The sequence below is a fragment of the Festucalex cinctus genome, chromosome 11 (genome assembly GCF_051991245.1).
Source record: "Festucalex cinctus isolate MCC-2025b chromosome 11, RoL_Fcin_1.0, whole genome shotgun sequence".
NCBI lineage: Eukaryota > Metazoa > Chordata > Actinopteri > Syngnathiformes > Syngnathidae > Festucalex > Festucalex cinctus.
The window spans coordinates 4257659-4284441 of NC_135421.1; the positions used below are offsets into that span (position 1 = coordinate 4257659).

A 26783-nucleotide genomic window follows, 5' to 3' on the forward strand; every position below is an offset into this window, starting at 1 on the left:
AGGACCCAGGAGAGAAGGTAGGTGTTTCCACTAGACTAATGTTCTAGTGGAAGCAGCCTTTTTCGGTTCCCCGACAGGAGTGTCCATTGGCACAAGAAGAAAGTCTTCGAGGACCCAGGAGAGAAGGTAGGTGTTTCCACTAGACTAATGTTCTAGTGGAAGCAGCCTTTTTCGGTTCCCTGATAGGAGTGTCCATTGACACAAGAAGAAATCCACATCCCGGAAAAGAGAAGCGTGAAGGATTGCAACCGACCTAAAAGGATTACACACCCCACCGTTTAAGAGAGGACATCCGCCGACGAGTGAAGGTAGGAAACCCGAACGCGGTAGTCCCGATAAAGGTAGAGGCAACGTACACGGGTACGGAGCTGAGTAACCAGGAGCTATAGTACGTCCCTGAAACCCATAGCGCACGGGAAGGCTTCGGAAATAGATAGCTTCACTCCTACAATAAGGAAGCAAAGCGGGCTATAAAACACGCTAGTGAAATAATGGAAAAATTGACAGGGAAAAATGGAGGGGAAAACCCCCCCAGCCCTACAGAGAGGGGAGCGGGATTAATGCCTGAATTTTGTCCTCTAGAACAAGCAGATATACCAGTAGTGGTTATGCTACTGGGTGAAGGTGTAGATCGATGGCCACCAGGAGCCAGAAGGCACCTGGAAGTAAACAACCCTTCAATCCGTCCTACCGACCTCCCAGCCGAGGTGGAAAGGTCGGTGAAGGAAACGGGAGTGTTCGTGAGTGAATTTCCCGAAATAATGGGCATAGCAACCGTAGTGGTAAAGCACCCCCAAGAGGGATGCACCTCTGGGACGGTGGGCCTTTGGGTCCACTGGTGGACTGTGTTGTTAGATGTGTATAATGTAATGGAAGTGGTTAGCACCGGAGTCCAGTGGGACCCGACGATAAAATCCCTTGCCGAGAAAATGCACATAAGGGTGGAATTGACAAATCCCAAGGGGACTGAAGCTTTAAGCCTCAACCTCTGGGAGCAACCGAAGTTGAAAGAGCTCCAAATGGCACGGAAACGGCCAGCTGAGGCCGCCAGTGAAGAGGGCTTTTTTGATACGGGCTCATGTGTCCGGGTAGAGGAGGATGCAGGAGCATCGGAGAATGAAGGCTCAGGTATAACTGTGAAAATGACTCCCCTGATAAGAACGGAGCCCCTGGGCGGGCTGCCGGAGGAAACAAAAAGGGTTTCAATCGGGAATGGAGTAATATTGTGTCACTATGTGGGAAGCCCCTGGCAGATACAAGGGGATGCTATAGTGATAATCACAGATAGATCGCTAAAACCGCATGGAAGAGCGCTTAGAAACATTTTAAGGCAGGAAGCTGGACAAGAATATGAATTAGAGGTTAAACAAAAATTACAAAAAGAATATCAGCGGCCAATAATAGCGGCAAAAACTAGTGGCGGGAACACTCCCTACGGCATGATAATTCACGTGCCCGGGACAGAGTGGAACCCTAAAAATGATCAGTCACAATATGCGGACAAAATGGCAAAAGCATTGGAGAGAGGGGTTGACAAAGCGCTGGGAGAGGGAGCGGAGAGAATAGTGATAGATGTAAACTGGATAAAAACTGGGAAAATGCAGTGGCAACAGGCTGAATCCATAGCGGTAGCCGCGTTCACTTTAAGGGCTAAAACTCCTGTAACAACTCCATCGGGAGTAGAATTTGTGGTAGCAATATCGAAAAAGCAGAGAGAGGAGCGAGTTAAATCAGTGACAGATGAGATTTTATCCCGAACTAGACAAATGGAACGTGAACGACGCCAACTCCAGCAATCAACAAATGGAGGGCCCAGGGACTCACCCCAGTCACCATCCCCAGTTAGAACAACTCCCGTTCCTTCCCCAGTAAGCGGAGGGATGTCAGGAGCTGCTCGGGTGGTAGAAGATGAAGAACAGGCGGGACCGAGCAAACAAACCCCAAAGGGAAAGAATAAAGCCCCTAGGGGGACAGTGACCTTCAGCCCCGTCACGTCCACCCCGGGAACAGCACGGGATCCCGTTCCGGGACGACCTCTAATAAAGACGGTGCCCCTGCCACAGTGTTTGATACCAGGAGACGGGAGCGAAGAGGAAGATGATGGAGAGCAGGCTCCTGTTTCAACCGCGATTGGCGCTAACCCCGCTGACGAAGACCAAGACTCAACCTCATCAGAAGATGACCCGGCCAACCCCAGCCAGAACCCGAAAATAGTCACAAGACCAGTGAATAGAAGAAAGAAAAATCCTCAACCGACGTTTGACGTGTACCGGTCCTCAGAAAGGATAGCTAGGGATGTTAGCCTGGGATGGATCGAGACAAAGGATGGGCGAAAAGCTTACATACCCGAGGCGGGGTAAGTAAATCGCCCTTATCCACCTGCCTGGCTTAATAAGCTAGATAGTAAAATGCCTCTAACTATGCGAATAACTTATCGCGAGGCTGTTAACATTTTACAGGCTCCGCCATATACCACATTACTTGCTCACCAAGACCTGACTAAGAATTTCAGGGATGGCTACGTGGCGGTGGCACATGATTTTATGTTAAGACGGCTCAAAAAAGCAATAAATGATAAAGCAAAATGTGAGCTGAGAGCCGACGGTGATTTAAATTCAGATTCGGATAATGATGGAGCAGCGGTTACTTTAACAGTACCAGCTGCCCCGAGAACCTCCTTGAACCAACAGACCCAATATATGACACAGTTGGGATCAACTACAATAGTACCGAACCCAATAAATCAGCCACACGACATAGAGGGTGATGTGCAACAGTTTAAGACCTTAAAGGAGTTGGTTCGCCAAAAAGGTAGGCTAGAAACAGCTAAAGAGTATTTAGTTGAGACATGGCCTATGATTAGGGACGCCCCAGGAGGAGATGGTGCTAAGAAGCTATGGCTTCAGTACATCATCGCTAGTCCTGTTGGACCAAACGAAACACCACAACAGGTCTACGGGAGATGGGTGGATGGTGAAGATGAGGATGAAGATGCTCATATCAGCAGGGCTAGAGAACAACTCAAGAGGGACGTTTCCCTGCTAAATGTGTGGCACAAGATTAAGGAAGTTATATCTCCAAATAGGTATATCAAAGTGCTGCGAATGATTGTTAAGGAAAAAGGGAACGAAGCTGTCTTTGTAAAAATGGCCCCTAATAGCACGACGCTGAAAATTGAAGCCTCCGTTAAGAAGTGGGATCGCCTGACCAAGCATAACGCTGAGAAGAGGAGAACGGGACCAGTTGCTAGTCGAACCCGGGGGAACGAACAGCAAGTCCAGCAGGGAGCTCAGCGGCCAGTTCAGACTGTCCCCTACATGACCACAGCAGCAGAGAATGAGCGGAAATCAGAGACAGGCCACCCAGCCAGGACAGCAGACGAGGCCCCAACCAAGACAACAGCCAGCGGTGCGAAGACCAGGTCCGGCATACATGCCCAAAGAAGAATTTGACAAATTGAACCCAGAAGAAAGGAAGGCCTTCCTCGAGGCTCGCAAGGTGGCAGCCTCCGGGGGGCCTGGCAAATTATGGAGACAAAGGCACGGGTCACCCTGGAAGGGGTTTACAGAGTAGGGGATAACCTTTATGCTAAGGTGGAGGGAGTGCCCTATTTAGTAGACACAGGGGCCGAGGTGTCCATGACCCGTAAAGCCTTAAAACAAATTGGACACCTACAAGTAATGGTAGCCGATGGTTCGATTGCCAAAATGCCGGTAGGAATGTGGAAGGGAATTGTGTGGGTACTGGGACCTCACAATTTGTTGACATTAAAAGATGCAGAAGAAATGGAAAAAGCCTAAAAATCAAAAGCAAGTTGCAAAAAAGAGATGGGAAAAACTAAAACCAAAATTAGTGAAAGTAGGCCCTACAAAAATAATACCTGACCAAGAGTGGTATAAATCAGTAGATGTACCTGCCGTAAAAGCCCAACAAATCCAAGACAGTGTGTTAACACTGGAAGGGAAAAAGAAATTAGGTGAAATCCTAGACAAGGCCGCAGTCGCACATTTTAAAAATGATTGCGGAGATTTAGGATCAAAATACATGCATACTATTAGTGGGGGGGTACATCCGCCAGTAAGGCAGTATCCCCTCAACCCCGGAGCAGTAGCCGAAATGGAGGTAATTGTAAAAGAATTATTAGCACTTGCCATTATTCGTGAAGAGCTAAATCCTATTACTAATAGCCCAATTCAAGCCGTTAAAAAACCTGAAGCGGTAGGAGGGGGTTGGAGGCCGGTCATTAACTTTAAAGCTCTAAACCGCCGTACGGTGGCTAACCGAGCGAGCCTCATAAACCCCCAGGCTTCCTTAAAAACGTTAAGAGTAAAGAAGTATAAATCATGTATTGACCTTGCAAATGGATTCTTTTCCCTGAGAATTGCCAAAGCATCACAAGGGAAAACAGCGTTTACGCATAAAGGAAAAGCATACGTTTGGCAGCGCTTGCCGCAGGGATATAAGAACTCCCCGAATGTATTTCAATCAGCTGTCTTGCATATCTTGGAAGGTCTCCCAGTCACAGTTTACATGGATGATGTGTTCATCGCTAGTGACACGGAGGAGGAACATTTAGAGATTTTGCAAGCCATAATCAAGCGAGCAACGGAGGCAGGATTAAAGCTAAATCTTAAGAAATGCCAGCTTGCCAGGTTTCAGGTAGATTACTTGGGATTCCAAGTATCTGAAGACTTGGGGCTGTCGCAAGCGTATCGAGAGAAAATAGAAAATTTTTTGCCTCCAACATCCGAGAACGAGCTGCAAAAAATATTAGGATTGTGTAATTATGTTCGAGATCATGTTCCGTACTATCAGAAATTTGCGAGACCCCTTTATGCCCGACTGCGTAAAAATCCTAACGAAAAGAAAACAAAAGATTGGCCGTGGTCGGCTAAAGACCAAGAAAATTTAGAAGGGCTAAAAAACGCAGTAAAAAATGCTATACGCCTCGAACCGAGAAGCTTGGAAGTTAGGCTAGTTGCTGAGATTCAATGTGATGAAGATAATGCAATGGTAAGTGTTAGTAATGAAGGTGCCGGCTTAGTGACACTGTGGACTTATACCATAAATAATGTTGAGAAAAAGTTTCCCCAGGAGGAGAGAGAATTAGCGGTTCTTGCTAAGTATTGGGGAACGTTAAAAGATTTAGCCCAAGGGCAAGGTATAAAAGTTGTTACGCAGAGTCAAGTACATCGATACCTGCGTAAAAATACACTACAAAGTACTAAAGCAACTAATGTGAGATGGGGGAGGTGGGAAGATATCCTGCTAGACCCTGATTTAGAGATAGGACCAGCAAAATCCATATCTAATAAACAGGCGAAAATAATAAATGGTGAGGAGAAACCATATGAATGGATTCTATACACGGATGGGTCCAAAAAGGGTGAAGACCAGCAAGCCCACTGGGGCTTCATCCTGAAACACGATGGTAGAGAGATATGCCGCAGGAAAGGTCAGACTCCGGGTAGTGCCCAAGCAGGAGAGGCTACAGCGGTGTTAGAAGGTTTATTAGAGGCTATAAGACTACACGTGAGTCGAGTGAGACTTATAACCGATAGTCACTATTGCGCTCAGGCGCTCAAAGAAGACTTATCCATTTGGGAAGAAAATGGGTTTGAAGGAGCGAGGAGTAAAGAAATCGCTCATGCTGAGTTGTGGAAGAAAATAGCTGAGTTAAGGTTAAATATGACTATCGATGTTGTTCACCAGAAAGCCCACGTTAAAGAGGGGGCTCACTGGAGAGGAAATGATGAAATAGATAAATACGTCCAAGAGAGAAGATTGGTAATTGTAGGAGCAGAAAAATGGGACAATACTCCCAAAGGAGGAAAAGTGGTCCCAGATGAGTTTGTATGTGAGGTGACTAAGGCCGTACATGAAGCGCTAGGCCATGGAGGTGCCTTGCCCACAAAAAGGGAGCTGGAAAAACTGGAACTTTGGATCCCAGAAAAGAAAATCCGTTCAGTTATACGAAATTGCGAGTTGTGTAATAAGTACAGGACGCCGAGGACAGCGAGTGGACGGATTGACGATTAAAAGCACTGTTCCATGGGCATCAGTTTGCATGGACGTAGCAGGCCCCATGGGAGTAAACGGCACTAAAGGTGAGAAATATCTTGTTGTGCTTGTTGATTCGATGTCAGGACATTTTGGTTTGAAAGCTGTACGTAATGCAAATGCTAATAGCGTACTGAAAACACTGGAAGAGGGTTGTATGTGGTTAGGCATACCGAGAGAGTTAAGAACTGACAATGGAACTCATTTCAAAAACGCTACAATAGACAGGTGGTGTCAAAAGTGGGGAATAATAAGAACTTATTCACCGCCTTACACCCCTCAAGCTAATGGCGTGGCTGAAAGAACCATTGGTCTAGTTAAAAGTTGGCTCGGGAAAAATGCTAATGGAAAAGAATGGAGTGAAAAATTGGTGGAGTTGGTCAAGGACCTGAATGGGAGGAGCCGAGCAGATAGACCTTCCCCTTCAGAGGAATTGAACCAGCGCCCCTTTGTCGCTCCTGAGGTAGGACGGATGCAAAGCACAGGAAAGGAAAGGTCAGACTCCGGGTAGTGCCCAAGCAGGAGAGGCTACAGCGGTGTTAGAAGGTTTATTAGAGGCTATAAGACTACACGTGAGAAAAGGAAGTGCCCATTTGAGGTAGGACAGAGAGTGTCGATTAAAGCTCATGGTCCATCTGATAACCAGGCAGTAAAAGTGAAGTATGATCAGTTTGACATCGTTGAAGAAGTTTTGGACAGAAACACAGTGCGATTGAAGAATAAGGGACTCCAAGGGGTAGAGCAGCTAAAACCGATACCAGTTAATTCGGCCTGAAGCTAAGGAGTAAGACAAATAATTAAAAAATGGAACAAGTCACTCCGCCCTTTGCCAAGCTCGTTATGGTGAAAGGAGCTGTCATTGTGCGGAGGACTGAAAGGGAAATAATGGTTGGTAAGGCATTTAAGCTTTGGATGAATGCAGTGAGAGGATATATTAGCAATAGAGTAGAAGGTTTCAGTTGGCGATCGGCTATCTTGCCCTGCGTAATTTGTGGTGGAGACGAAGAGTCGATGAGCCAGTGGAATATACCCGACGAAGGCTGGATAGACGGCCTTAAGCCGGATTTAAGTGAGGTTGGCTCGGCTAAGGTACTTGAAATACAGGTATGTGGATACTGTAGAATAAAGAGCCTACCTAGAATGAAAGTGTATGCGCAGTGGGATTTGGCCCCGCAAGAGAATACGGAGGCGCAGTTTTGTGAATGTTTGTGGGACGGAGAGAGCATACTGTATTGCCAACATTGCAGGATGAGAATGGGGAAAGGTTCACTAATAAAAGCAGGGGAGGCCGAAGGGTGGCAGCTAACTAGAGCAGAGACCCCGATAAAGTCGCTGAGTTCCGATTTGCTGACCTATTGGCCGATGGAGATAAACGAGAGGACGCGCGACCCGAGATTTCAGGCACTGCTCTACAACAACTGGCCGCCAAAAGGAGGTGAGTATTGCTCGGCTCCGCTGATTGTTGGCTTGGAAGCGACTCCAACTTTGATTCATGTTGAACCTATGTATGTGATTGAACCAAAGGTGCCCTGGGCTACGCTAATTAATGTTGCATTAGCCCGAGGGGATATTCCGATGGAAACGTTATCTGATGTCCCACAAGAAAGAGTAGTAAATATTAGTAGCATGTGTAGCAGTTATATAGTAAGGGAAGCTACATTGGATAGAATGGAGTATAAGGCTAAAACAGTAGTGGTGAAGGTGAGTCCAGCGATGTCGCCTCGGAGGGATCCGAGGTCAGACACGGAATACTGGATAAAAGTAAGAGTAATGATGGCTATGAAACCCTATGAGGGTATATACTCTTTGGGAATGGCAGTATCAATGAGTACAGAGGAGGAAGCCAAACGGCTGCACCCCAAATGTACTTTTTATGGGGATTGCCTTAGTGGTAAACTGACAAGAAGGCATAGTGGTGTGGATGGAGATGAAGAAATGGTGTCTAGTAGTAATGAGAAGTTAATGGTATTAGCTCAGGTATCCATAGAAGAACTAGAAAAACTTAATGCTAGTTCATTAGGGAAGGACGAAAACAAGAAACCCAGGTCAAGGGAAAATTTCGACCTTAGAGGTCGCCCGAGGAAAAGATGGGGGCAAGGATGTCCCTACCCGGGTTGTACTAGTGAAGGAAATATGAGCGGCGACCACAAAAGGCATTGGTCGCTACGGGGATGCCCTAGTTTTAACAAGGCAAACCCATGGAGGTATAATAATTCACATAAATGGAGAAAGATAGTGAAGATGTGTAGAAAGGCCCCTCCTTCCGTTCTTCCCCGAGAAGAACAGATGGAAAAGGGAGAAGTACCGGAAACTCCAGCCACGAGGTCAAAGGCGGAAGAGAGGAAAGGGCCGGATACAGGAGGTGAGAGCGCCTCCTCTAACGGGGAGGAGCCAGAAGAAAAAAAGAGTACAAGCTAGAGTTGAGCGAAGATAGTGAGGAAGACGTGGTAAGAGAACACAAGGTCCTCAAGATAGTCCTGTCACGCTTTTGGAACAGGCACCAAGATCCACAGCCTTCCACATCTACAAAGAAGTAACAACAGGAGGGAGATGGAAGATGAAATTGCTGAGCTGAAGGACCGAGTAACCAGGTTAGAGACAAGTATAGGATTAATAGAAAATTTACTAAGAGTATTCATACCGGCCCTACACAATCTTTTTGTGGATCTTGGGCAATTTAGGCCATATTGGTTGTCTTTAATTGAGCATTCTCATGAAAGTACCGCTGAGCAAAGAGAATTGAGAGAAAAAATTAAACTATTGGAAAAGAAGATCACGGAAATAGAAGCCAAGGTTCAGAAGTCCCAGCAGACCCCCGTGAATCTTGAGCAGGAGGAGTCACCAGGACCCTCAACGGCCCTGTTGTTTGATTATCAAGAATTTCTACGAAATCAGATGCAAGAAAGATTGGCTGAATTGCGGGCCGAGTCTAATGAAGATAAGTAATCAATGGAATAGGTAACGCTAGGAATTGGCAAAAAATGTCCAAATTGATTACCAATAAAAATAAAACCCCTCTTAATTAAAGGAATATGAATTTGGCCCAGTGGACTGTGGAGTCAATTTGAAAATAAATGTAAAAGGTAACTATGTAATGAAAGCCAGCTCCCAAGAGAAGGAGGAGGAGCTAATGAGATATCAAAACACGGTAGTCCTCAAAGGACAAAACCAAAGAACGAAGGCATGAAACGAGGCTACGAGGAAGAGCAAGATTTCGGCGGCAGCGGTGGAAGGTTAGTAATACCTGAAAAACTTTGTTCAGCCGAGGCAAGGGAACGACTCGAGCGCCGAGGATGGAATCCTCCTGGATACGAAACCCCGATGTATGACATACCCCGACCTGCGACTCTAAACGTGCCTCACCCCCTGACACTCGAGGTAGGTGAAGGGCCGCATGTCTACTCCGATGGAGGAACGATTACACGCCAACCAAAGCGCAAAATGCTAGACAACCACTATGATACTCCAGCACATGAAGACCCACTGGACACAGTTCACGAACAACCTGAGGCGGACAGAGTGTACATGAACTTTCGTGCCAACCGACAGCAACAACGTTGGGGGTATGGAAGAGTTTGGTTGATCACCATACTTTGTTTGGCGGCAATAGCCTTGGTATATTATTTGTTAGCGCTGCGAGCGGGGATGAGACGGAGAGCTAGCATCGACAGCATGACCCCAATTAATCTCATCGACCTAGTGAAAATACGGCATGGCTCCACTAAAATAACCGACCAAACGTGCTAGAAAGTGGGGGTGATACATGTCAGTGAAGAATGGAAAAGGAAGAAGGGAAAGAATAGGGCAGCCTGCGGTGCCGGAACGGAAAAACCCTGTGAGATGGGATGGAGAAGAGAAAAGGTCGCAATAGTAAATTCCTACCTTAGGACCTTCAACAAAACAAATTATAATGAATCTCTAAAAATTTTGAAAAGAAGTACAACATACCCTGCAAAATCAAAAACCGAGTGTAGAATTCGAGTTATTCGACAGGTTGATTGCACAGTAAACGACTATACTGTTAATATTACCCTATTATGCCTGGAGAAGCAAGAACAAAGGATCATCAGAGCAAATTGGGTCCAGATTGGAGAGGGAGATCCTGCTTGGTATTTCAATGAACAATGTGTAAGACTGCCGGATGCTACAGGGGGATACTGGTTGAAGACAGACCAGGACTCCCCTGATTTCACCTACCCAGCGGCCCCGCGAAATGACACTTGTACCGAGCTTCGCCCGGCATGGGAGCCATGTTGGAACTGCATAACCTTTCGGTGCAAGGGACCAGGGACCAACGGGACCACCAATCACCTGCCAGGTACCCCTACTCCATCATCGGGTAAGTCATCTAAAAATTTTAAGCTACGAGGGTTTTGAAAATTTAGAAAACCGAAGGCGATCAAAATCACTAAACGAGCAATGACGTATCGGCCAGATACTCCTGCTCCATCATCAGATGAGCCTCCCAAATTTCTTAAGTTAAGGGGGTTTGAAGGATTTGGAGGGTATGGAATAGTAAGTACTGTAATAAAGTACCGGCCAGGCTGTAGGTTAAAGTTAAGGAAGGCCCAGTCGTATAATAACAGCCATTGTGATTGGAATATGATGAAATATTGTCCTGAGCCCTATCATATGTTCTGCTATGCGGATGAGGGTAATAGAATTACCCTCCCCGATAAAGGGCTTATGGGTGACGCAAGTAAGTTCCTAACTCCCCTGTTTCCCTTGGCTGGGGTTGTTGGAATGACTCTCGGAAACACATTGCATAAAAAGAAAATAGAAGTGAAACACGAAGAGTGGCTGAACGACTCCTTTCCATGGATATGGAAAAGAGGTACAAATATATTGAAATCGACCTTTAACAAAACCCTGGTGATAAATGTATTAAATGTAGTGTGGGCACAAATGTGGGCTCAACGTCTTCCAACACCGGATGATTTACATAATGTCCCGAAGGGTGATTTGATAAAATTGACCAATGTGTGGCATTGAAAATGTTCAACAGATTACATGGGTCGGAGTGGAAAAGGGGAATTTCACCACGATGCCCCTTGATGGAAATGGGAACGCCACCTTTGACTCATTGGATTTACGACTGTACAGTGTTGAAGGGAAACCTAACGATTAAAGGGGTGCTACAAGCGTGGAAAGAAAAACATACGAGAGATGAGAGTAAGACGTGGTGGGGACTCAATAAAGATGAGATTGTTAACGACGTGTTACCATGCTTAGGAGAGTCGGAAAATTATTGGGTTAAATACCAATATATTGCGACAGTATACTCTAAGGAGAACGATATTTAGCCTGACGTGGAGAGACCAGCCTTATACGCTAATCCAAGGCCATGGGAGATGGTGTGTAAGGGAGGTAATGCCGTGGAAAATTTAAAAAACTGTACAATTGTATTAGCACGTATACCCTGTCACAAAGTTCAGTCCCGGTTTAAGAATTTTTGTACTCCACGTTACCGCGATGCGGAATATGCCAATGTTGAGGGAGCGGTGTGGATTAAGGATAATAGTGGTAAATGGATCCGGAGTCAAGCTGCAGGTAGGGATTACTGCGCGCGATGGGACAAAGATAATGACTTGTCTAAAATGGTAGGACTGAAAATTCTCCCCAAACCCCCTGACTCTATTATGCAGATTTTAGAAGGTCACGCATTTAGGAAGACCCTTTGTAAAGGAGATATAGTTACAGGGTTTGATTGGTTGGGATTTAATAAAATTTATGGCCCTGGCACATGCCACAAACCCGCTGAAATGTGGCTGCATTGTGGACACAGTGACGAATATAATCATAAAGGGAGACATGTATGTACATGGTATGAGAGAATGGGATTGGCAATAAAAGGTGTGGTAAAAACTGTGGCCACAACAGCCGTTGAAGTTGTAGAAGATGTAGCGGAGACGGCGGTTACTGGAATAAGTACAGGACTATATAATTTAGTACAAGAAGTGGGACTTTGGTTCCTGCTAGGTTTAGGGATCGTCCTATCAGCGGTGATAGCTTTTGCAATTGTCAAAAGAGGAACTTTGTCGTTATTTCCTCACCAAAATCACAAAGAGAAAACCATACCAAATAAGGTAAAAGCTCAGTCATTGGCCAATGAGCTGCAGGCAAATTGGGGAGGGACGACAAAAAGGAAGTTACTGAGCATTGGGGAAGGGCTACGGAAAGGGGCGGGATCGACTTTAAATACTACGCCCTAGCCCCGACTTCCTCACTTCTCACTGAAATCTTTTGGCGGAACAGTAAAACTACAATTGACCATGGCATGCAGTTCGGTTAATGGTACTAAGGGGAGACCAGGCGCCCTTCAAAATGTGAGTAATGAGGCTGAATTTTGGATAATTTTCATAATATGGCTTCTTTACTGTTGTACTGGACAATGGGACATTTGGCAGCTAACTCGACCCATTATTTTGATAATAGCTGTTATCAAGGTATTGGTATTGCGCTTTGTGTTTTGTACATACACACTGGGACTGGGATGCTTCATTGTGTATATGCATGGCCGAATTAGAATAGATTATAAAACTCCGAGAGGGGTAGCTGAAACTTTCCTCTTGGTTTGCTGGATTTGTTTAGATATAACCTCTATCCAAATTTTTGAGGTTATATATGGAGCTGTTGTATTGGAAGGTGTATTGGCCATCGCTTTGGCCCTCTACATCATGAATATGGTAATTCGCCTTCAGAGAAACCCCGTGGCTACGGGCAGCAGGGTTTGGATGTGGCGAACAGCTAAATTGATATTGTGGGGTATAGTTTGGGGAATAATTTCAATTCTCCTTTGGTTACGCCTGGTCGACCAATTGGTTTTAGTGATTTGGTTTTTTACCTATGCAGCTATTTTTACTCTCCCGCCAAAAGGTTCCGCTACTTGGAGAGCGACCACATCCTCGCTCTACCGTAGTAGAGGTGTTCCGCATTCTCTCGATGGAGCAGGTGCGGATGACGACTTAGATCGAGATCGAAATGTGTATACGGGGAGTCGCAATGTTCTAGGCTCCCCTCAGGTCTAAGAATGATTGTATATACCGAGGGCCGCGATATTTTAGGCTCCTCTCAGTTTTAAGAATTGCCGAATTGTGTTTGTGTGTTTGACAGGATAACCAGGATGAGCCGCGGTGTGTCTTCTGTGGAAGCGATCTCCTCACGTCCGCATGGGTGGTGGGGAACGCTTACTACGGGCACTGCTGCTATCCTTTGCCCGCGGATGATGAGAGTAGAGAAATGTGGCTCATCCCCGACGGGCTTTTCCTAAATTTCGTTTTTGATCTCTTCACTGATATCCACTGCGGTTCCTGGGTATGGCCTGGCTTTGCTGACCTCGCGAGCTCAAGTAAGTTGGAAGGTTTGGTTCAAAGTAACATGAAGAAAATACGTTATTTTGTTAACAGCGGGGGTGAGCTCATCGGGAGAACTTTCCCTTTGATGCGTATGATATGGCGCCTGCCTGACGGTACTCAACGCCTAACTCTCAACACGCCGGCGGGCTTCTGTGTAGCCGCCACTCCTTTGAGACAGGTCAAACCTAATCGGGACGAGGGGCCCTACGCGCCTGTAACACCCTCCTCGCCCGTCCTGGACCGGGTAGACAAGCCTGGGGAACCCAGTGCCGCCCGTCAGGACGTCCCAGTCGGTAAGGTTATGCCACTGGTGAAGCTTGTAACTACCTCTCCGAAGGTTACATCATCTGGTGATGACCCGGAGGGTGTGCCAGGCGAGGATGGGGGTGGAACGGGGTCGTCTCCTTCCCTGATTGTAGGTGAGATGGGCCTATGGTCTCCTCTTGCTGATCCTCCGTCGGACTCCTTGCCTTCTGAATCCCCGGTGTCTGCTTTTCCGGATGACATAGGGGGGTTGGATGAAGTCGATTGGTTGGAGTTGAATGACGGGCTTGTGCGGTTGATCAGTATGGACACCATTGATCTCTAGGAGGGGGTGTTGAATTGAGTGGGATTGAGTGGGTCAGATGAAACGCCATATCATATAAAATGAGATAACAAATTAATGGACTAGACTCAATTCTTAGTTCGAGACCAATTGGTGTCTACATGAGTGAAAACCAAACCAAATGGCCTCTGTGTGTAGCTCCCTAAAGCAACCACCAGATGCCGCCAAACCTGTACAACCAAGCTGCACTCAGCACAGCCCGGACATGTCATATAAGGTAACGAAAGTGGCTAAATACAAATTAAGTGTAGATAAAGGGTATCCTGAATTAAGTAATAATACACACACACAATCTATATTCGATAATTGTTAACCTGAGTTATGGATCAATGATTACAGCACATTGATGCCAACTATGAAGTTTGCTGTCTTTCCTTTCATTTACTTTACGAGCGATACTGTCTTAATCGCTGATGACATTGCTGTAACTGCATTAAGTGAAAAGACTACCTGTATGTATTGTCCAACTCTCAACAAAGACATGCACGATGTGTAACCAGAACTAGAAATAACCTGTTAAGTTCCCTGAGAGGAGTTGGGATTAACATGTCATGTATATACATGTTATTCATGCTTGCTTAGTTATGTTTAAAACATTAATACATATAGGATGTGTTGATTTTAATATTATGATTGTTGAATAAGAGCTAAGACTATTGACATATGTATTACAAGTAGAACAGAAGCTTTTAGCCCCACATTGAATTTCCTGTTTGAAAAACAGGAACTGGTTGCTAAGCTACGCCAGCCACAGAGCGCAACCTGTTTCAACAGTTTCCTGTGTGTGTTGATGCAAAGATTAAGCCCCAACGTTGCGCGCTTCTAACTTAACTGTGTGGAGACTTACTGAGAACAAGTCCCAACCTGTTTTGCGCATTGATATGTGAAGAGACTGGAAATCCCCACGTAGGCGCGGAAGGACACACTCGCCATGATGAAACCAGTGGCACGCACCCAAGTTTATAAAAGATCGTCCCTTGCGATGATCGAGGCTCGTCTTTGTCACCCTGCGATGTGATCTGTATGGAGTGTGTTGCTGAAGGTTGATTCTCGGCTTCGTGGGACTTAGGTTTCTTCATGAAAGGACTTTGACTCTTTGCCGTGAGTGAATCATTCTTCAAAGATTGGGTAAAGTACAAAATTTTTATTAATAAGGTGTTTAAGATGAAGATATGAAAGATTAATCGCGTGTAGGGTGAGAGCCATTTAACCACTCCCATATCTTTAAATTATTTTTGACCAAAAACGCCTTATTTTGAATCATGAAATGATCAATCTTAGAAAGCTCTTATAAAAGGTTTAAATATTATTTTGATTCCTGTTTCCTATTTTATTTTATCTTTATTGATTTTATGTGTTTATTTTAAAGGTGATTTTCATGAATTATATTTGCTATATTATTATTGTCAATAAAAATCACTAAAAGACTATTTGTGAATTAATCATTTTATTTGTTTCTTTTTATTTTTATTTTATTTCTTTCGGACATTTTATAAGTCCGAGGTCGTTTTATAAGACCTAATAAAATAATTTATAAACCAAGTGTGAATTTATTATTTTATTTGATTCTTTTTATTTTTATTTTTATTTATTTTTATTTAATTTTGTTTTTATTCGTTTTGATCATTTTGTAAGTCAGCATTATCTTTCTTCGAGACGGACACAACAGCAACGGACGTCCGGAAAGAGGTAAGTGCATTCGAATGACATCTAACCAGTGTTTCCATCTGTATTAATAAAGTCAAATACTCCTGCTTGATATGAAACAAATCCGTATGATCCTTACAAGGATTATTAAATGACTAGGTCAATAACAAATGCAAACAACTTATGAAAGTGGAGCTGCCAATGTAAGTGAGGTGTTCATACTATTATTCCTGGGCTCTGTGTGGTTATTCACTCGGGATTGATAGGTGGATGGAAACGGATTGGCCTCATGAGAAGAAGACAGTGAACAAACCTAGGTGAATCCACTTTGACATATCGGCTTAACTAATTCCCGTCTCCTCACGCTGACGCCTTAGAGCCGGTGAGGGAAAAGGGGAATTTCTAACCCTTTGATTGGAGAGTCGATCAGGACATATTTCCCGATTTAAGTCCTGCGGGTAAGCGGAAGTTGACAGCACCAAGAGACTTTTTTGTACATCTTGGGCTGTTACATATGTCTACAAATTTTCGTAGCTCTTGCTGCTTCGTACAAATGGGAATGCTTCTTTAAGTATATATTTTTTCCTTTGCAAACAGTTCATGCAATGACAACAGCGTGCGACGAAATACAAAGCTTTCAATAACTTTTCATCTTCAACATCTTAAGATGAATCACACCAAGTTTGAAGATGATCGGATAAACACTGTAGGAGGAGTTCGTTAAAATAAGATCCCAATGAAATGGCCAAAAAAATGGCAACACGTTCCAAAGTAAATCAAAATGGCGGACTTCCTGTGAGGTTTAGCATATGGTTCAAAAATAGTTTTTTGTACCTTGAGGGCTGTTACATATGTCTTCAAATTTTGGTAACTCTAGGTGAAATGTACAGCCGGGAATGCTTCATTAAGTTAGAATTTTGAAACACAAAATTTGATGCCTCGCCTCTGGCGGACTTCCTGTTAGGTTTAGCATATGGCACCAACAGGCTTTTTTGTAGATCGTAGTCTGTTACATATGTGTACCAATTTTCGTAGCTCTAGATTAAAACGTACCACCGGCAATGCTTCGTTAAGTAAGAATTTTGAAACTGTGAATTTGATGCCCCGCCACCGTCATATAGTAGGTCAAAAAATTTTGATTTTTTTACCATGATGTTGTCCCAGGTGTTGAGATGGTACAGCCCAAGTTTGAAGTCAATCGGGTTAACCGTGTAGGAGAAGCGGGCAAAAGTATGACCCCTGTAAATGTGCAAAAATGGGCCAAAATTGGACATTCAAATACTCATACCTCACTTCCTGTCTATTTTAGGGTACACATATCAAAGAGGTTTTTGTTCATCTGGATGTGGTACAGGTGCCACACAATTTTCGTAGCCATAGGACAATCGTAGCGGGACAGGGATCCATTAAACCTATGTAGGTGGCGCTACAGAGCCATTTTTCTGTTATCATGTATGGCGACTTTAAAATATCAAATTTTTCGCCAGGCCCGATCTGCGTGTAAAGTTTGGTGAGTTTTCGTTCATGTTTAGTGCCTCAAAAATGTGGTTGTTTGCGGAAAAGAATAATAACAAGAAGAAGAAGAAGAATAACTCGAGCTGCGAGCAGCTATAAAGGGCCCTCGCAACCCGGGCCACGTTGGGGTACTTGCACGTCGGGGTACTGGCACGTTGGGGTACTGTCAAATAGGACAAGGACCATCTAAAATGTTTTTGACAAGCCTTGTGTGTGCAAAGTTTAATCAAAACGCAAAATATGGTGCGCAATTCCCAAAATAAATTCAAAATGGCGGACTTCCTTTTAGGTTTAGCATACGGCTACAGAATACTTTTTGTAGGTCTTAAGCTAATAGGTATGCCTCCCAGTTTTCACAAATCTAGGTCAAGTCATCTTTAGTTGTGTATCGCTTGAATCATACAATTGGAAATGCTCCATAAAAATGCATAGAGGGCGCTATTGAGCACAACGTTGGGTTACTTGCACCTCAGGGTACTGGCACGTTGGGGTACTGTTACATGGAACAAGGACCATTTAAAATGTTAGTTTTTTCCATGCCTTGTCTGTGCAAAGTTTAATGAAAAAGGCCAAAAATGATGTATAATTCCCAAAATAAAATCAAAATAGCGGACTTCCTCTTTGGTTTGGCAAATGGCTACATAATACATTTTTGTAGGTCTAGCATAATCATACAATCGGAAATGCTTCATAAAAATGTCTAGAGGGCGCTATTTATTGCAAATTGCACAATAAATCTCTGAAAATTCATGTTCATGACAAGTCTGATGTGTTTGCAAAGTTTCATGAGTTTTCATGTGTATAAAAAAAAAAAAAAAGCAGCACTTGACAAACAATGCATTGCTATGGCAACAGCGTGTTACAAAATAAAAAATTTCGATTACTTTGCATCTTAAACATCTTAAGATTAAACACACCAAATTTGAAGACAGTCGGATAAATTTTGTAGGAGTGGTTCGTTAAAATATGACCCCTGAAAAAGGCCACAAAAAATGGCAACAAATCCCATCATAAATCAAAATGGCAGACTCCCTGTTTGGTTTAGCACATGGTTCCAAGAGACTTTTTTGTACATCATGGGCTCTTATGTATGCCTGCAAATTATCATAGCGCTAGGTGAAACGTACAACCGGGAATGCTTCGTTAAAGAGGAGTTTTTTAGCTCAAAAGGTGATGCCCGGCCCCTGGGGGACTTCCTGTTGAGTTTAGCACATGGCACCAGGAGACTTTTTTGTACATCCTGGGCTGTTACATATGTCTACAATTTTTCGTCGCTCTAGCTGCTTCGTACAACTGGGAATGCTTCATTAAGAAGGATTTTTTTCCTTTGCAAAAAGTGCATGCCACGACAACAGCGTGTGACGAAATAAAAAACTTTCAATAACTTTTCATTTTCAACATCTTAAGATGAATCACACCAAGTTTGAAGATGATCGGATAAACTCTGTAGGAGGAGTTTGTTAAAATATGACCCCTATGAAATGGCCAAAAAAAATGGCAACACATTCCAAAGTAAATCAAAATGGCGGACGTCCTGTTAGGTTTAGCATATGGTTCAAAAAGAGTTTTTTGTACCTCGAGGGCTGTTATATACCTCTACAAATGTTGGTAACTCTATGTGAAACGTACAGCCGGGTATGCTTTGTTAAAGAGGAGTTTTTTAGCTCAAAATGTGATGCCCGGCCCCTGGGGGACTTCCTGTTGGGTTTAGCACAGGGCACCAAGAGACTTTTTTGTACATCTTGGGCTGTTACATATGTCTACAAATTTTCGTAGCTCTCGCTGCTTCGTACAAATGGGAATGCTTCTTTAAGGATATTTTTTTTCCTTTGCAAACAGTGCATGCCATGACAACAGCGTGTGACGAAATACAAAGCTTTCAATAACTTTTCATCTTCAACATCTTAAGATGAATCACACCAAGTTTGAAGATGATCGGATAAACACTGTAGGAGGAGTTCGTTAAAATAAGACCCCAATGAAATGGCCAAAAAAATGGCAACACGTTCCAAAATAAATCAAAATGGCGGACTTCCTGTGAGGTTTAGCATATGGTTCAAAAAGAGTTTTTTGTAGGTCATAGCCTGTTACATATGTGTACCAATTTTCGTAGCTCTAGATTAAACGTACAACCGGCAATGCTTCGTGAAGTAAGAATTTTTAAACTCTAAATTTGATGCCTCGCCGCCGTCATATAGTATGTCAAAAACTCTAGATTTTTTACAATGATGTTGTCCCAGGTGTTGAGATGGTCCATCCCAAGTTTGAAGTCAATCGGGTTAACCGTGTAGGAGAAGCGGGCAAAAGTATGGCCCCTGTAAATGTGCAAAACTGGGCCAAAATTGGACATTCAGATGATCATACCTCACTTTCTGTCTATTTTAGGGTACACACATCAAAGAGGTTTTTGTTCATCTGGATGTGCTACGGGTGCCACACAATTTTCGTCGCCATAGGACAATCGTAGCGGGACAGGGATCCGTTTAACCTATGTAGGTGGCGCTATGGAGCCATTTTTCTGTTATCATGTATGGCGACTTTAAAATATCAAATTTTTCGCCAGGCCTGATGCGCGTGTAAAGTTTGGTGAGTTTTCGTTCACGTTTAGTGTCTCAAAAATGCGATTGTTTGCGGAGAATAATAATAATAATAATAACTAGAGCTGCGAGCAGCTATAAAGGGCCCTCGCAACCTGGGTCACGTTGGGGTACTTGCACGTCGGGGTACTGGCACGTTGGGGTACTGTCAAATCGGACAAGGACCATCTAAAATGTTTTTGACAAGCTTTGTGAGTGCAAAAGGCCAAAGATGGTGTGCAATTCCCAAAATAAATTCAAAATGGCGGACTTCCTTTTAGGTTTAGCATACGGCTACAGAATACTTTTTGTAGGTCTTAAGCTAATAGGTATGCCTCCCAGTTTTCACAAATCTAGGTCAAGTCATCTTTAGTTGTGTATCGCTTGAATCATACAATTGGAAATGCTCCATAAAAATGCATAGAGGGCGCTATTGAGCACAACGTTGGGTTACTTGCACGTCAGGGTACTGGCACGTTGGGGTACTGTTACATGGAACAAGGACCATTTAAAATGTTAGTTTTTTCCATGCCTTGTCTGTGCAAAGTTTAATGAAAGAGGCCAAAAATGATGTATAATTCCCAAAATAAAATCAAAATAGCGGACTTCCTCTTTGGTTTGGCAAATGGCTACATAATACTTTTTTGTAGGTATTAGGCTGATAGGGGTCTGTCCTAATTTTCACAAATCTAGCAGAATCATACAATCGGAAATACTTCATAAAAATGTCTAGAGGGCGCTATTTATTGCAAATTGCACAATAAATCTCTAAAAATTCATGTTCATGACAAGTCTGATGTGTTTGCAAAGTTTCATGAGTTTTCACACATGTATAGATAAAAAAACAAAGCAGCACTTTACTTGGCAAACAATGCATCGCTATAGCAGCAGCGTGCGACAAAATAAAAAACTTTCGATAACTTTGCATCTTAAACATCTTAAGATGAAACACACCAAGTTTGAAGACGGTCGGATGAACTTTGTACGAGGAGTTCGTTAAAATATGACCCCTGAAAAAGGCCACAAAAAATGGCAACAAATCCCATCGTAAATCAAAATGGCGGACTTCCTGTTTGGTTTAGCACATGGTCCCAAGAGACTTTTTTGTACATCGTGGGCTCTTATGTATGCCTGCAAATTATCATCGCGCTAGGTGAAACGTACAACCGGGAATGCTTCGTTAAAGAGGAGTTTTCTAGCTCAAAATGTGATGCCCGGCCCCTGGGGGACTTCCTGTTGGGTTTAGCACATGGCACCAAGAGACTTTTTTGTACATTGTGGGCTGTTACATATGTCTACAAATTTTTGTAGCTCTAGCTACTTCGTACAACTGGGAATGCTTCATTAAGAAGGATTTTTTTCCTTTGCAAAAAGTGCATGCCACGACAACAGCGTGCGACGAAATAAAGAGCTTTCAATAACTTTTCATCCTCAACATCTTAAGATGAGTCACACCAAGTTTGAAGATGATCGGATAAATTCTGTAGGAGGAGTTCGTTAAAATAAGACCCCTAAGAAATGGCCCAAAAAATGGCAACACATTCCAAAGTAAATCAAAATGGCGGACGTCCTGTTAGGTTTAGCATATGGTTCAAAAAGAGTTTTTTGTACCTCGAGGGCTGTTATATACCTCTACAAATTTTGGTAACTCTAGGTGAAACGTACAGCCGGGTATGCTTTGTTAAAGAGGAGTTTTTTAGCTCAAAATGTGATGCCCGGCCCCTGGGGGACTTCCTGTTGGGTTTAGCACAGGGCACCAAGAGACTTTTTTTGTACATCTTGGGCTGTTACATATGTCTACAAATTTCCGTAGCTCTCGCTGTTTCGTACAAATGGGAATGCTTCTTTAAGGATATTTTTTTTCCTTTGCAAACAGTGCATGCCATGACAACAGCGTGCGACGAAATACAAAGCTTTCAATAACTTTTCATCTTCAACATCTTAAGATGAATCACACCAAGTTTGAAGATGATCGGATAAACACTGTAGGAGGAGTTCGTTAAAATAAGACCCCAATGAAATGGCCAAAAAAATGGCAACACGTTCCAAAATAAATCAAAATGGCGGACTTCTTGTGAAGTTTAGCATATGGTTCAAAAAGAGTTTTTTGTAGGTCATAGCCTGTTACATATGTGTACCAATTTTCGTAGCTCTAGATTAAACGTACAACCGGCAATGCTTCGTGAAGTAAGAATTTTTAAACTCTAAATTTGATGCGTCGCCGCCGTCATATAGTATATCAAAAACTTTAGATTTTTTACAATGATGTTGTCCCAGGTGTTGAGATGGTCCATCCCAAGTTTGAAGTCAATCGGGTTAACCGTGTAGGAGAAGCGGGCAAAAGTATGACCCCTGTAAATGTGCAAAACTGGGCCAAAATTGGACATTCAGATGATCATACCTCACTTTCTGTCTATTTTAGGGTACACACATCAAAGATGGAGCCATTTTTCTGTTATCATGTATGGCGACTTTAAAATATCAAATTTTTCGCCAGGCCTGATGTGCGTGTAAAGTTTGGTGAGTTTTCGTTCACGTTTAGCGTCTCAAAAATGCGATTGTTTGCGGAAAAGAATAATAACAAAGAAAAAGAAGAAGAAGAAGAATAATAAGAATTCCTTCAGGAACAATAGGGACCTCGCAGCGGTCGCTGCTCGGGCCCTAATAAGATGAAGAAGAAGAAGAAGAAGAAGAAGAAGAAGAAGAAGAAGAAGAAGAAGAAGAAGAAGAAGAAGAAGAAGATGAAGATGAAGAAGATGAAGAAGAAGAATTCCTACAAAAACAATAGGGCCTCGCAGCGGCACCGCCGCCGCCGCTGCTCGGGCCCTAATAAGAATTCCTTGAAAAACAATAGGGCCTCGCGGCGGCACCGCCGCCGCTGTTGCTCGGGCCCTAACTAGAGCTGCGAGCAGCTATAAAGGGCCCTCGCAACCCGGGCCACGTTGGGGTACTTGCACGTCGGGGTACTGGCACGTTGGGGTACTGTCAAATAGGACAAGGACCATCTAAAATGTTTTTGACAAGCCTTGTGTGTGCAAAGTTTCATCTAAACGCAAAATATGGTGTGCAATTCCCAAAATAAATTCAAAATGGCGGACTTCCTTTTAGGTTTAGCATACGACTACAGAATACTTTTTGTAGGTCTTAGACTAATAGGTATGCCTCTGAGTTTTCACAAATCTAGGTCAAGTCAAGTCATCTTTAATTATTTCGCGCTTGAATCATCCAATCGGAAATGCTCCATAAAAATGTATAGAGGGCGAGATTTATTGCAAATTGCACAAGAAATCTCTAAAAATTCATGTTCATGACAAGTCTGATGTGTGTGCAAAGTTTCATGAGTTTTCACACATGTATAGACCAAAAAAAATAAGCAGCACTTTACTTGGCAAACAATGTATCGCTATGGCAACAGCATGTGACAAAATAAAAAACTTTCGATAATTTGCATCTTAAACATCTTAAGATGAAACACACCAAGTTTGAAGACGGTCGGATGAATTTTGTACGAGAAGTTCGTGAAAATATGACCCCTAAGAAAGGCCACAAAAAATGGCTACAAATGCCGACGTAAATCAAAATGGCGGACTTCCTGTTTGGTTTAGCAGATGGTTCAAAAAGAGTTTTTTGTACCTCCAGGGCTGTTACATACCTCTTCAAATTTTGGTAAGTCTAGGTGAAACGTACAGCCGGGCATGCTTTGTTAAAGAGGAGTTTTTTAGCTCAAAATGTGATGCCCGGCCCCTGGGGGACTTCCTGTTGGGTTTAGCACAGGTCACCAAGAGACATTTTTGTACATCTTGGGCTGTTACATATGTCTACAAATTTTCGTAGCTCTAGCTGCTTCGTACAACTGGGAATGCTTCTTTAAGAAGATTTTTTTTCCTTTGCAAACAGTGCATGCCACGACAACAGCGTGCAACGAAATAAAAAGCTTTCAATAACTTTTCATCTTCAACATCTTTAGATGAATCACACCAAGTTTGAAGATGATCGGATAAACACTGTAGGAGGAGTTCGTTAAAATAAGACCCCTATGAAATTGCTAAAAAAAGGCAACACATTCCAAAGTAAATCAAAATGGTGGACTTCCTGTTAGGTTTAGCACATGGTTCAAAAATAGTTTTTGTAGGTCATAGTCTGTTACATATGTGTACCAATTTTCGTAGCTCTGGATTAAACGTACAACCGGCAATGCTTCGTGAAGTAAGAATTTTTAAACTCTAAATTTGATGCCTCGCCGCCGTCATATAGTATGTCAAAAACTCTAGATTTTTTACCATGATGTTGTCCCAGGTGTTGAGATGGTACATCCCAAGTTTGAAGTCAATCGGGTTAACCGTGTAGGAGAAGCGGGCAAAAGTATGACCCCTGTAAATGTGCAAAAATGGGCCAAAATTGGACATTTAAATACTCATATCTCACTTCCTGTCTATTTTAGGGTACACATATCAAAGAGGTTTTTGTTCATCTGGATGTGCTACAGGTGCCACACAATTTTCATAGCCGTAGGACAATCATAGCGGGACAGGGATCCGTTTAACCTATGTAGGTGGCGCTCCAGAGCCATTTTTCTGTTATCATCTATGGTGACTTTAAAATATCAAACTTTTCGCCAGGCCTGATGTGTGTGTAAAATTTAGTGAGTTTACGTTCACGTTTAGTGTCTCAAAAATGCGAAGCTAATAGGTATGCCTCCCAGTTTTCACAAATCTAGGTCAAGTCATCTTTAGTTGTGTATCGCTTGAATCATACAATTGGAAATGCTCCATAAAAATGCATAGAGGGTGCTATTGAGCACAACGTTGGGTTACTTGCACGTCAGGGTACTGGCACGTTGGGGTACTGTTACATGGAACAAGGACCATTTAAAATGTTAGTTTTTTCCATGCCTTGTCTGTGCAAAGTTAAATGAAAAAGGCCAAAAATGATGTATAATTTCCAAAATAAAATCAAAATAGCGGACTTCCTCTTTGGTTTGGCAAATGGCTACATAATATTTTTTGTAGGTCTAGCATAATCATACAATCGGAAATGCTTCATAAAAATGTCTAGAGGGCACTATTTATTGCAAATTGCACAATAAATCTCTAAAAATTCATGTTCATGACAAGTCTGATGTGTTTGCAAAGTTTCATGAGTTTTCACACGTATAAATAAAAAAAAAAAAGCAGCACTTGGCAAACAATGCATTGCTATGGCAACAGCGTGTGACAAAATAAAAAACTTTCGATTACTTTGCATCTTAAACATCTTAAGATGAAACACACCAAGTTTGAAGACAGTCGGACAAATTTTGTAGGAGGGGTTCGTTAAAATATGACCCCTGAAAAAGGCCACAAAAAATGGCAACAAATCCCATCATATGCATACCATAGCACATGGTTCCAAGAGACTTTTTTGTACATCGTGGGCTCTTATGGATGCCTGCAAATTATCATAGCGCTAGGTGAAACGTACAACCGGGAATGCTTCGTTAAAGAGGAGGTTTTTAGCTCAAAATGTGATGCCCGGCCCCTGGGGGACTTCCTGTTGGGTTTAGCACATGGCACCAAGAGACTTTTTTTGTACATCCTGGGCTGTTACATATGTCTACAATTTTTCGTCGCTCTAGCTGCTTCGTACAACTGGGAATGCTTCATTAAGAAGGATTTTTTTCCTTTGCAAAAAGTGCATGCCACGACAACAGCGTGTGACGAAATAAAAAACTTTCAATAACTTTTCATTTTCAACATCTTAAGATGAATCACACCAAGTTTGAAGATGATCGGATGAACTGTGTAGGAGGAGTTTGTTAAAATATGACCCCTATGAAATGGCCAAAAAAAAATGGCAACACATTCCAAAGTAAATCAAAATGGCGGACGTCCTGTTAGGTTTAGCATATGGTTCAAAAGGAGTTTTTTGTACCTCGAGGGCTGTTATATACCTCTACAAATTTTGGTAACTCTAGGTGAAACGTACAGCCGGGTATGCTTTGTTAAAGAGGAGTTTTTTAGCTCAGAATGTGATGCCCGGCCCCTGGGGGACTTCCTGTTGGGTTTAGCACAGGGCACCAAGAGACTTTTTTGTACATCTTGGGCTGTTACATATGTCTACAATTTTTCGTCGCTCTAGCTGCTTCGTACAACTGGGAATGCTTCATTAAGAAGGATTTTTTTTTGTATATACATAAATAAATCAATAAATATATAAATAAATAAATAAATAATCACAGGGAAATTAATTAATGACACATTTAATTAATTAATGACACATTTAATTAATTAATGACACTTTTATTTAATTATTTAATGGTGTATTTATTTATTTAATGTTGGCACTTTTGGTCCTCCATAATAAACCACCTCCAATATCAATATTGAGGCACCTACTTGCTAATGCAAGCACACATTGATCGCTTCACAAGCAAATTAGGTTCCCCTTCATCTGACAATTTAAACATAGAAGGCTAAAACATCCCTCATGAAAATTAAATTGCACTAATAAAATAGTCACTAGAGGGTGCTACAACTGCACAAATGGAAATCAACCTGACTTTTTTAACAGATGTGTTCCTTTTAGATATTGTGAACATGACGACGACGATATTGTGGCAGTTTTAGTTTCACAATATCACGATATTGCCCTTATCGTGACAGCCCTAGCTCTAAAACACGCAGGACTCAACATGACCCACATGTTTTGGTCATGTCCTTGTATGCAAATTCATTGGACAGATGTCTTAGAAGTAACACTTAAGAAGTGTTGAATTTGAAGTTGGTACCGTGTGCAGAATTGTCAATTTTTGGAGTAGCGGTATTACCAAACTCCCAGGCAATCGAGCAGAAGTTTAAAAGTTGTATTGTTTTTGTTGCTTTATTAGCACAAAGGATGATTTTGTTGGAAGTCACATTTTGCCCCCAATGCTTCCCTGTGGTTAAGGACCTCATGTTATTTTTAGATTTAGAGAAAATTAAATATGAGAGGAATTCCCAAAGAATTCTTCTCTGCTTGGGGCTGCATAATGAATTATATTTCAAA

The 26783-nt window shown here is 42.7% G+C and overlaps 1 protein-coding gene across 4 annotated transcripts in view; it reads right to left on the bottom strand.

The window, feature by feature from the left end:
* LOC144030571 (homeobox protein PKNOX1-like) overlaps positions 1-26783 on the bottom strand; it is a 248430-nt gene that overhangs the window by 187734 nt on the left and 33913 nt on the right. The window contains exon 1 of one of the 4 annotated variants that reach the window (XM_077537000.1): positions 13743-13766. The exons of the other annotated variants lie outside the window; for them this stretch is intronic. The gene's annotated coding sequence lies outside the window, so the exon portion shown is untranslated. Of the gene's footprint in view, positions 1-13742; positions 13767-26783 lie in introns of those variants that run through there. 4 annotated transcript variants of the gene reach the window in all.